This window comes from Canis aureus, chromosome 1, assembly GCF_053574225.1.
Source record: "Canis aureus isolate CA01 chromosome 1, VMU_Caureus_v.1.0, whole genome shotgun sequence".
Classification (NCBI taxonomy): Eukaryota; Metazoa; Chordata; class Mammalia; order Carnivora; family Canidae; genus Canis; species Canis aureus.
Window position 1 is genome coordinate 116,034,044 of NC_135611.1, and position 12,653 is coordinate 116,046,696.

At 38.7% G+C, this 12,653-nt stretch overlaps 1 protein-coding gene across 2 annotated transcripts in view; it reads left to right on the forward strand.

Moving 5' to 3' along the window:
• Nucleotides 1-12,653, forward strand: part of ZNF570 (zinc finger protein 570) — a 131,499-nt gene that overhangs the window by 4,550 nt on the left and 114,296 nt on the right. The window lies entirely within an intron of this gene.

Consider the following 12,653-nt stretch of genomic DNA (forward strand, 5'->3'; position numbering starts at 1 on the left):
CTGCCCCATAGGCTAAAGCTTTCAGTTTTCTTTCACAGAAAAAAAGCAAACTGTTTTCTTTCACAGAAAGATAGGGTGCATTTCAGTCATCTGCTGGGCTCTGTGAAGGTAAATAGTACATCTTTCCAAGCCCTTGAAGAATTGTTTCTCTTACAGCCTCATGAGTCTCATGGATGAAAGGCCTGTTGGCTTTCAAAACTTTTGGGGGCTTGTTTCTTAGGCGCAGGTCTTAAAATTTGGGATACCAGGTATGAAGTTAAAATCCTTTGCTCCTCAGGAAGAAGCTTGGAGTTATGGGTTCCTTCCTTATTTTGGTTGTTGTGCCGGGCATGAGGTGTATGGTGAGATTGTGTCTCAGACTCTCCTACCCACTCCAATGTAGGTTCTTTCTTTTTCACCCAATGTGTGGGAATTGCTTAGCTATATTTTGAGTTTCTTTCAAAGATGTTACCATCCTGAACTGGAACCTCATTCTCTTTTCTTTAAGGGTAGTGCATGTTCAAAGCCAGAGAGCTCTATTGCCTTGTCCTATAGAATCTCAGAAGTCCAACATATTTCCTTCATTCCATTCCATTTTCTCTGTCCCATTTAGGCCCAACTGGCAGTGCTTCCACTGGTATAATCCCATCTCTAGTCCTGACTTCAACTGAGAAGCTGGATTAAAGCCATTGGTAATCTCTTTATGGAGTGATTGTTGAGCTACACACTCTTGGTGTTCTCTCTAGAACATACTTTCTCACTTTTTGGCAATATGGATAGGCTGGGAATTTTCCAGATCTTCAAGTTCTATTCCTTTTTGCTTAACAATTTCAATTTATCTCTCTTTTTTTTTCTTGCATTTTACAATAAGCAGTAAGAAACCAGGCTGTACCTTCAACACTTAGCTTAGAAATCTCCTTAGCTAAATATCCAAGTTCTACCACAGAGCACTAATTCAACTATTTGTCACTTTATAATAAGGATCACCTTTCATCCAGTTTCCTAGAGCATGTTCATAATTTCCATCTGAGAGCTCACCAGAATCACCTTTAATATGTACCTTTCTACCTACCAATAGTCTCCTTAATGCAATCTAGGCTTTTTCTAACATGCATCTCAAAATTCTTCCAACTTCTGCCCATCACCCAGTTTTAGGTATTTGTTACAGAAGCACTCCCAGTTCATAGTACCAAAATCTGTCTGTAGTAGTCACTGTCCTGCATAATCTGTCATCATTTCCCATTGCTTACTGGATGATGCCTGAACTTTGCTGTGTTTTCCACACCAACTACTTCATCATCTGGCTGCTGATTATCTAAGCATATCTCTCTAGACTTCATGTGATATTCTTGTTCTACACAATCCCCATTCATTCTGCCACTTTTCTGACACACTATTTGCGTTTCTTTTTACCTAAAATAAAAATATCTGTTACTCTACTCCCAATTCACATGGGATTTATTTAATTTGTCTATATTTACTTAGAGAAGTCTTCATGCCCTCCCCAGATATAGGTCTCTCTCTCAAAGCCTTCTACTGCATTAAAAATATTTATTGTAATGACTTTTCCCCTTTAAAATAATTTCTTTGAGATTATACATGCTTTTTGTAACATATTTAAAAATACAGAGATGTGGGGGGCCTGGGTGGTTTACTCCGTTAAGCATCCCACTCTTGGTTTTGGCTTAGGTCATGGTCTCAGGGTCGTTGGATCAAGCCCATGTTCGGCTCAGCGGGAAGTCTGCCTGAGATTCCCCATCCCCACCACCCTCACTTTTCCCCCAGCTCATGGGTTTAAGCATTCTCTCCTTCTCAAAGAAATAAAATCTCAAAAAATACAGAGATTTAACTTTTATTAAAACTCAAGTGCAAAAAAAAAAAAAACAAAAACAAAAACCTCAAGTGCAGATTCCCTTGTTATCCCTATCTATAAACCCTTCAAGTTTACATTATTCTTTATTTTTTTTTAAAGATTTATTTATTTATGATAGACACAGAGAGAGAGAGAGAGAGAGAGAGGCAGAGACATAGGCAGAGGGAGAAGCAGGCTCCATGCCGGGAGCCCGATACGGAACTCAATCCTGGGACTCCAAGATGGGCCCCTGGGCCAAAGGCAGGCGCCAAACCGCTGAGCCACCCATGGATCCCCAAGTTTACATTATTCTTAAGTTTAAGTGTCTCCATGTAAAAAATAAAACACAAACGGTCTTGGTTTTTGTTGCTTTCACTTTAAATTTACATAAGAACATTGCATAATAGACATTTTAAACTTTTGAAACATTTTTTATTTTTATTCATCTAAGTTTTTATGCATACATCCTGTCTCCCTATTTAGATTATTAGCTTCTTGCCAGTATAAACTCTTGCATATAGTAATATTACTGCTGATTACTAATATAATATTTCATTGAAGCTAAGATGCCATCGACAGTGTGATGAACCATTTATTTTTTGTACCTCTGAAAAAGAAAAATCATGAAGAAAAAACACTGCTACTTAAACTACAACACACCGCTGGCTGTAAATGAATCCTAATTTCAGATATCTTTGAATATGAAAAACATGTCTTTGAATAGGTGAATCTCAATAGCTATAAAATAAGTGCTTGTTTAGTTTGTTTTACTGTGTGTATATTTGTGTTGTGTGAAAGACAGATGAAAAAGTTTATAAATATTACAGGAAACAGCCTTAAAATTTTATTTCATGAAAATTCCTTTTTTTTTTAATTTTTCATTTTTTGGAAAGTTTTTTTATTTTTATTTTTAAAAAAATATATATATTATTGGATTTTGGAGTATATATATATTATTGGAGTTTATAATATATATATATAATATATATATTATTGGAGTTTGATTTGCCAACATACAGTGTAACACTCAGTGCTCATCCCGTCAAGTGCCCCCCTCAGTGCCTGTCATCCAGTCACCTCATCCCCTCCCCACCTCCCCTTCCACTACACCTTGTTCATTTCCCAGAGTTAGGAGTCTTTCATGTTTTGTCACCCTCTCTAATTTTTCCCACTCATTTTCTCTCCTTTAAATTCTTTATTAAATTCCCATTGCTTCTTGACAACGTGAATAATATAACTTTCCCCTTTGAAATTAGCACTGTGTGCTTTTTTATTTTTAATTGAAGTGTAGTTGACATATATCATATATAGTTGGCAGGTGTACAACATAGTGATTTGACAATAATATACATTATGAAATACCACAATAATTGGTTACCATCTGTCACCATACAAAGTTATTATAATGTTACTGACTATATTCTCTGTGCTGTACTTTTCATTTCTGTGACTTATTTATTTTATAACTGGAAGTTTGTACCTCTTAATCTCCTTTATCTATTTTGCCTGTCCACCCCCTCTTTCCCTTCTGGCAACCACCATTTTATTCTCTGTATTTATTTATAAGTCTGCTTCTGTTTTTTTGTTGGTTTTGTTTTTTAGATTCCACATATCAGTGAAATTATATGGAATTTATCTTTCTTTCTCTGACTTATTTCACTTAACATGATGTTGTCAAGTCTATCAATGTTATTGCAAACGGCAAGACATCGTTCTTTTTTTATGGCTGAGTAACATTCCATTGTGTATATATGCCACATCTTTTTTTTAAAGTTTTTATTTAAATTCTAATTTGTTAACATATAGTGTAATATTAGTTTCAGGTGTATAGTTTAGTGATTTAACACTTACAACATCTGATGCTCACCAAAACAAGTACATGCCTTAATCCCCATCACCTATTTCACCTATCCCACCACCCACCTCCATTCTGGTAACCATCAGTTCTCTGTAGTTAAGAGTCTGTTTCTTGGTTTGCTTCTCTTTTTTTTTTTCTCTTTGCTCATTTGTTTTATTTCTTAAATTCCACATATGTGTGAAATCATATGGTATTTGTTTTTCTCTGACTGACATATTTCACTTAGCATGGTACTCTAGCTCCATCCATATTGTTGCAAATGGCAAGATTTCATTCTTTTATATGGATGAGTAATATTCCACTGTGTATGTGTATGTGTGTGTATACACATCAATTGCATCTTTTAAAAAAGTTTTTACTTAAATTCTAGTTAGTTAACATATAGCATAATGTTGGTTTTAGAAGTAGAATTTAGTGATTCATCACTTATGTATAATACCCAGTGCTCATCACAACTGCCCTCTTTAATACCTATTATCCATTTAGCCTCTCCCCTGCCCACCTCCCTTCCAGCAATGCTCAGTTTGTTCTCTATTGTTAAGAGTCTCTTATGACTTGTTACCCTCTCTCCTTTTTTCCTCTCTTCCCATATGTTCATCTGTTTTGTTTCTTAAATTCCACATGAGTGATATCATACAGTATTTATCTGTCTGACTGACTTATTTCACTTAGCATAACACATCTAGCTCCATCCACATCATTGCAGATGGCAAGATTTCATTCTTTTTGATGGTTGAGTAATATTCCATTCTATATATAAACCACATCTTCTTTATCCATTCATCAGTCAATGGACATTTAGGGTCTCACCATAGTTTGGCTATTGTTGATAGTGCTGCTATAAACTTTGGGGTGCATGTACCTCTTCAAATCTGTATTTCTGTATCCTTTCGGTAAATACCTCATAGTGCAATTGCTAGATTGTAGGGTAGTTCTATTTTTAACTTTTTGAGGAACTTCCATACTGTTTTCCAGAGTGATTGTACTAGTTTACATTCCCACCAGGAATGTAAGAAGTTTCTCCTTTCTCCACATCTTTGCCAACACCTGTTGTTTGTGTTGTTAATTTTAGCCATTCTGACAGGTTTGAAGTAGTATCTCGTCATGGTTTTGATTTGTATTTCCCTGATGATGAGTGATATTGAGCATCTTTTCATGTGTCTGTTAGCCATCCACCTGTCTTTTTTGGAAAAATGTTAATTCATGTCTTTTGCCCATTTCTTAACTGGATTATTTGTTTTTTGGGTATTGAGTTTGATAAGTTCTTCATAGATTTTAGATACTAACCCTTTATCAGATATGTCATTTGCAAATGTTTTCTCCCATTCTATGGGCTTTTTTTTTTTTTAGTTTTGTTAATTGTTTGCTTTGCTTTGCAGAAGTTTTAATGAAGTCCCAAAGTTCACTTTTGTTTTTGTTTCTCTTGCCTCCAGTGATGTATCTAGTAAGAAGTTGCTATGGCCAAGGTCAAAGAGGTTGCTGCCTATGTTCTCTAGGATTTTGATGGTTTCCTGTCTCACATTTTACGTCTTTCATCCATTTTTAATTTATTTTTGTGTATTGCATAAGAAAGTGGTCCAGTTTCATTCTTTTGCATGTTGCTTTCTAGTTTTCCCAACACCATTTGTTGAAGAGAGTTTTTTTTCCATTGGATATTCTTTCCTGCTTTGTTGAAGATTAGTTGACCAGATAGTTTTGGGTCCATTTTTGGGTTCTTTATTCTGTACCATTGATCTAGGTGTCTGTTTTTGTGCCAATACCATATGCTCTTGATGACTTTGTAATATAGCCTGAAGTCCAGAATTATGATGCCTCCAGTTTTGTTTTTCTTTTTCAGGATTGCTTTGGGCATTCAGAGTCTTTTGTAGTTCCATACAAATTGTAGGATTGGGGGAATCCCTGAGATATGAATAGATATTAACTCTTCTTTAAATGTCTGGTAGAAAAAAATAAATAAATAAATGTCTGGTAGAATTCCCCTGGGCTTAAGAATTTTGTTTGTTGGGAGATTTTTGATTACTGATTCAATTTCTTTGCTGGTTATGAGTCTGTCCAAATTTTCTATTGCTTCCTTTTTCAGTTTTTGTAGTTTTTAAGTTTCTAAGAATGTGTCCATTTTTTTCCAGATTGCCCAGTTTGTTGGCATATGATTTTCATAGTATTTTCTTATAATTGTTCATATTTCTGTAGTGTTGGTTTTGATCTCTTCTCTTTATTTATTTATTTGTTTGTTTATTTTATTTATTTATATTTATTTATTTTATTTTATTTTTTTGATCTCTTCTCTTTCATTCATGATTTTATCTCTTTGGGTCCTTTCTCTTCTCTTTTTGTAAGTGTGGCTAGGGGTTTATCAATTTTATTAATTCTTTTGAAGAACCAGCTCTTAGTTTTGTTGATGTGTTCTGGCTTTTGTGTTGATGTTTTCTCTATGTCATTTACTTCTGCTCTAATCTTTATTATTTCCCTTCTTTTGCTGGCTTTAGGCTTTATTTGCTGTTCCTTTTCTAGCTTCTTTAGGTATAAGGTTAGGTTGTGTATTGGAGACGTTTCTCATTTCTTGAGGTAGGCCTGGATTGCAATATACTTCCCTCTTAGGACTGCCTTTGCAGCCCAAAGGTTTTGGACTGTCATGTATTCATTTTTATTTGCTTCCATGTACTTTTTAATTTCTTCTTTAATTTCCTGGTTAATCAATTGATTCTTCAGTAGATGTTCTTTAACCTCCAGGTATTTGTGGTCTTTCCAAATTTTTTCTTGTGGTTGACTTCCAAGTTTCATAGCATTGTGGCCTGAGAATATGCATGGTATGATCTTGATTTTTTTTTTTTTTGTACTTGTTGGCAGCTGATTTGTGACCCAGTATGTGATCTATTCTGAAGAATGTTCCTGTGTTCTGAGTGCACTCAAGAAGAATGTGTATTCTACTGCTTTAGGATAAAATGTTCTGAATATATCTGTTAAATCCATCTTGTCCAGTTTGTCATTCACAGCCAGTTTCCTTGTTGATTTTCTGCTAAGATATCTGTCTACTGCTGTAAGTTGGATGTTAAAGTCCCCTACTATTATTGTATTATTATCCATGAGTTTCTTTATATTTGTTGATTTATATAGGTAGGTGCTCCCAAGTTGGGGACATAAATATTTACAATAGTTAGATCTCCTTGGATGGATAGACCACTTAGTTATGATATAATGCTCTTCATCTCTTATTATAGTCTTTGTTTTAAAATATAGTTTGTTGGGATGCCTAGGTGGCTCAGCAGTTGAGTGTCTGCCTTTGGCTCAGGGCGTGATCCCAGGGTTCCGGGATCGAGTCCCACATCGTGCTCCCTGCATGGAGCCTGCTTCTCCCTCTGGCCTGGGTATCTGCTTCTCTCTCTTTCTGTGTCTCTCATGAATAAATAAATAAAATATTAAGAAATATAGTTTGTCTGATATGAATATGACTACTCTGGCTTTCTTTTGATGTCCTTTAGCATGATAGATAGTTTTCCATCTCCTCACTTACAATCTGAAGTTGTCTTTAGGTCTAAAATGAGTCTCTTATAGGCAGCATATAGTGAGTTTAGTCATTGTGTTACCTGTAGAGTTGGTGTTTCTTCTGATGTTCTCTGGTCCTTTCTAGTTTCTGTTGCTTTTCTTTTTTTCCTTACTCAGAATCTCCCTTAATATTTCTTGTGGGGCTGGTTTAGTGGTCTGAACTCCTTTAATTTTTGTCTGAGAAATTCTTTATCTCTCTATTCTGAATGACAGTCTTGCTGGAGAAAGTATTGTTGGCTGCATATTTTTCCCGTTTAGCACACTGAATATATCCTGTCACTCTCTTCTGCCCAGCCAGGTTTCTGTGTACAGATCTGCTATGAACCTGATTGGTCTTCCCTTGTAGGTTAAAGACTACCCCCTTCCCTTCCTGCTTTCAGGATTCTTTCCTTGTCTGTGTATTTTGTGAATTTGACTATGACTATGATATGCTTTGATGATGGTTGGCTTTTTCTGAATTTAATGTGAGTTCTCTGTACTTCTGGATTTTGATGTCTGTGTCCCTTCCCAGATTAGGGAAATTTTCAGATATAATTTGGTCAAATAAACCTACTGTCCTGTTTTCTCTCTCTTTTTCTGGGACTCCTGTGATATGAATGTTATTTTATTTTAATAAGCTGCTGGGTTCCCTAAGTCTGCCTGCATGGTCTATTACCTCTTTTCAGCTTTATTATTTTTGATACTGTTCTCTTCGATATCACTGATTTATTCCTCTCCTTTGCCCATTTTTATGGCATCCACTTGAATGCCAAAAATTTGCATCTCAGTTATAGCATTTTTAATTTTGGCCCGACTAGATTTTAGTTCTTTTATCTTGGTGTCACTAGGGATTCTCTAGTGTCTTCTATGCTTTTTTCAAGCCCAGCTAGTATCCTTATAATTGTTGTTTTAAATTCTAGTTCAGGCATCTTACATGTATCTGTTTTTTTTTTTTTTTTTTTTTTTTTATGATAGTCACAGAGAGAGAGAGAGAGAGAGGCAGAGACACAGGCAGAGGGAGAAGCAGGCTCCATGCACCGGGAGCCCGACGTGGGATTCGATCCTGGGTCTCCAGGATCACGCCCTGGGCCAAAGGAAGGCGCCAAACCACTGCGCCACCCAGGGATCCCCCACATGTATCTGTTTTAATTAAATCTCTGGCTATTATTTCTTCCTGTTCTTTGTTTCGGGCTAAATTCCCAACCTTTTTTTTTTTTTTTTTTTTTTTTTTTAAAATGCCGGCTTCTTTTTTTTTTTTTAATTTTTATTTATTTATGATAGTCACAGAGAGAGAGAGAGAGAGAGAGGCAGAGACACAGGCAGAGGGAGAAGCAGGCTCCATGCACTGGGAGCCCGATGTGGGATTCGATCCTGGGTCTCCAGGATCGCGCCCTAGGCCAAAGGCAGGCACCAAACCGCTGCGCCACCCAGGGATCCCTAAATTCCCTATCTTGTCATTTTTTTTTGGGGGGGGGAAGCAAAATTTAAAAAAAAGGAAGCTAGATTCTAGGTGTGTTTTGGTCTGCTTGTTACAAGAAACTTGATTGAAAAAAGGTAGAAGGGGCATGAGGGTGGCTCAGTGGTTGAGCATCTGCCTTTGGCTCAGGTCATGATCCTGAGGTCCTGGGATCGAGTTCCATATCAGGCTCCCCAGAGGGAGCCTGCTTCTTCCTCTGCCTGTGTCTCTGCCTCTCTCTGTGTCTCTCATGAATAAATAAATAAAATCTTTAAAAAAAGGTAGAAAAAGAAAAACAATTAAGCATTTTAAAATATGTAAAATAAAATTAAAAAATAAAAAACTGCTCTTTCTTTATAAAAACAAAGACAAAAATAAAATGAAACAAGCCCTTTATCTGATAGGTCATTTGCAAATATCTTCTCCCGTTCTGTAGGTTGTCTTTTAGTTTTGTTGACTGTTTCTTTTGCTGTGCATAAGCTTTTTATCTTAATGAAGTCCCAATAATTCATTTTTGCTTTTGTTTCCCTTGCCTTCATGGATGTATCTTGCAAGAAGTTGCTGTGGCCAAGTTCAAACAGGGTGTTGCCTGTGTTCTCCTCTAGGATTTTGATGGATTCTTGTCTCACATTTAGATCTTTCATCCATTTTGAGTTTATCTTTGTGTTTGGTGTAAGAGAATCGTCTAGTTTCATTCTTCTGCATGTGGATGTCTAATTTTCCCAGCACCATTTATTGAAGAGACTGCCGTTTTTCCAGAGGATAGTCTTTCCTGCTTTGTCGAATATTAGTTGACCAGTGAGAATGGTGAAAATTAACAAGACAGGAAACAACAAGTGTTGGAGAGGATGTGGAGAAAGGGGAACCCTCTTGCACTGTTGGTGGGAATGTGAAGTGGTGCAGCCACTCTGGAAAACTGTGTGGCAGTTCCTCAAAGAGTTAAAAATAGAACTGCCCTACGACCCAGCAATTGCACTGCTGGAGATTTACCCAAAGATATAGATGCAGTGAAACACCGGAACACCTGCACCCCAATGTTTATAGCAGCAATGTCCATAATAGCCAAACTGTGGAAAGAGCCTTGGTGTCCATTGAAAGATAAATGGATAAAGATGTGGTACATGTATACAATGGAATATTACTCAGCCATTAGAAATGACAAATACCCACCATTTGCTTCGACGTGGATGGAACTGGAGGGTATTATGCTGAGTGAATAAGTCAATCGGAGAAGGACAAACATTAAAATGTCTCATTCATTTGGGGAATATAAAAATTAGTGGAAGGGAATAAAGAGGAAAGGAGAGAAAATGAGTGAAAATATCAGTGAGGGTGACAAAACATGAGACACACCTAACTCTGGGAAACGAACAAGGGGTAGTGGACAGGGAGGTGGGTGGGGGCTGGGGTGACTGGGTGATGGGCACTGAGGGAGGCACTTGGTGGGATGAAGACTGGGTGTTATGCTATATGTTGGCAAATTGAACTCCAATTAAAAAAAATTAAAAAGAAAAGAAACAGGCCAACCCAAAGGAAGCTAGATCCTGTTTCCCCTAGAGCTGAAGCTTTGTAGCCTTCTATGATCAGTAGACTTGATGTGGGTGAAGGGTTTGTACTTTTCTGGGGGAGACACCTGTTTCTCTGATTCTAAGGTGGAATTGCCCTAGTGGAAATCTGACTGCAGGGTGCGGAGGGGATGCGGGGGGAGGGGGGGGGAAGGAACACGACCTTGGTGTAGCAGCTCTGTTCTCTGTTCTCCACTTGGTGGTGCTGTTTAGCTCACTGAGGTCGTTCAAGCTGGTGGGTGCTGGGAGAAAATGACTGCCCAGTTCTCTCCAGAGTGGGAAATGCCTGCCACCCCTCCTCAGGAAGCCCTCACAGAAGTGCAAACAGTGACCTCTCCTCTGTCCCTGGTTTCTGTCAGATTCGGCTTCCACTCTGTGTCCTAGCTGTCTGCCTGCCAAATGGCACAGCACTCCTATGTTGTATCTTAGGCACAGTTGTGTTTAAAAACCCCACAGTTCAGAGACCCCTGTGGTGTGGACTGGTATGATCCTCTGGGGTAGGATCTCCCTGTGCTGTGGCCAGTGCTGGCTTGTCCCAGAAAACAGTTGCACCACCATGCAGCAGTTCAGTTTCTGGTAAATCAAAACTTAGACCTGACACCAGGGATTGATGCCTTCAGCAGGTGTCTTTGTTCCTATACTGGTGAGCCGGGGTGGGGCCTGCAGGGTCCTTTGCCTGTGGAGAGGCCATATCTTCTCTCCCAAATCCACTCCAAACAGTAGAACCACTTCTCCCCATGTGATCTGGGGATCCTCAGGCTGCCCACCCTGGGGCTCCACCCTACTTCCTCACTGGAGCACCACTCATCTCCCCAGGACTGGTGCTGGCGATGTCCCAGACCTCCAGAAACTCAGACTTGGCACTCTACTGTTTATAAAAAACTGGCATTGTAACCCTCACCTTTTTTCCCTGGCAATGGTTTGGGGGATAGTCTTCTTGAGCAGTCCCATGCCTGTGTTTTCACTTTTTTTTTCTCCCCTTTTCCACACTTTCTCTCCCTCTCCTCCTTCTCTTTTGCTACTCCCTCCCTGATCATGGCTCTGTCCCCTGTGCAGCAGTCACGCTTTTATCCCCTGAATTAACTCTACAGTTCCTATCTTCCACAGATCGTTTTTCTAGTTTATTGAGTTGTGCAGTTTTATTCTCTAAGACTTCCCGTGGATTTCTTGGGTGTTCAGAATGACTTGATATTTATCTAGCTGTGTTCAAGGGAGGAGGCAAGCTTAGGGTCGCCCTACTCCTCTACCATCTTGACTCTTTCCCCATATACATCTTCTTTATCCATTCATCAGTCAGTGGACACTTGGGCTTTTTCCATAATTTGACTATTGTAAATAATGCTGCTATAATCATCAGGGTACATGTATCCCTTTGAATTAATATTTTCGTATTCTTTGTATACTGCATCTTTTTTTATCCATTCATCTGTTGGTGGGCATTGAGGTTGCTTCCATATCTTGGCTATTGTAAATAATGCTGCAATAAACATAGGGGTTCATATATCTTTTTGAATTAATGTTTTGGTTTTTTTCAGGTAAATATCCAGAAATGGAATTACTAGGTCATATGGTATTTCTCTTTTTAATTTTTTGAAGAACCTCCACACCATTTTCCATAGTGGCCAAACCAATTTACATTCCCACCAACAATGTACAAGGGCTCCTCCTTTTCCTCCACATTCTCACCAACACTTGATATTTCTTGTCTTTTTGATAAATTTTAAATAATTTATTTATTATATTAAAAAATATTTTATTGGGACACCTGGGTGGCTCAGCGCCTGAGCATCTGCCTTTGGCTCAGGGCGTGATTCCAGTTCTGGGATCAAGTCCCACATCAGGCTTCCTGTGAGGAGCCTGCTTCTCCCTCTGCCTATGTCTCTGCCTCTCTGTGTCTTTCATGAATGTCTCTGTGAAGAGACACAGAGAGGCAGAGACATAGGCAGAGGGAGAAGCAGGCTCTCTGTGGGGAGCCCATGTGGGACTCAATCTCAGGACCCCGGGATCATGACCTGAGGCAAAGTCAGATGCTCAACCACTAAGCTACCAGGTGCCCCAAAGATGTATTTATTTATTTTAGAGAAAGAGAGATAAAGAGAGAAAGCATGCAGGAGCAGAGGGGAGCAGCAGAAGGAGAGGGAGTATCTCAGGCAGACTCCCCACTGTGCATAGAGGCTGTCATGGGGCTCTGATTAAAGTCAGATTCTTTTTGGTGTTAAACTTTTTTTCACCTAGGAAAACCATGCCTTGTTCTTTTATTTTAACTGCTCCATAATGGGATCCCTGGGTGGCTCAGCGGTTTGGCGCCTGCCTTCGGCCCAGGGTGTGATCCTGGAGACCCAGGATCAAGTCCCATGTCAGGCTTCCTGCATGGAGCCTGCTTCTCCCTCTGCCTGTGTCTCTGCCTCTCTCTCTGTGTCT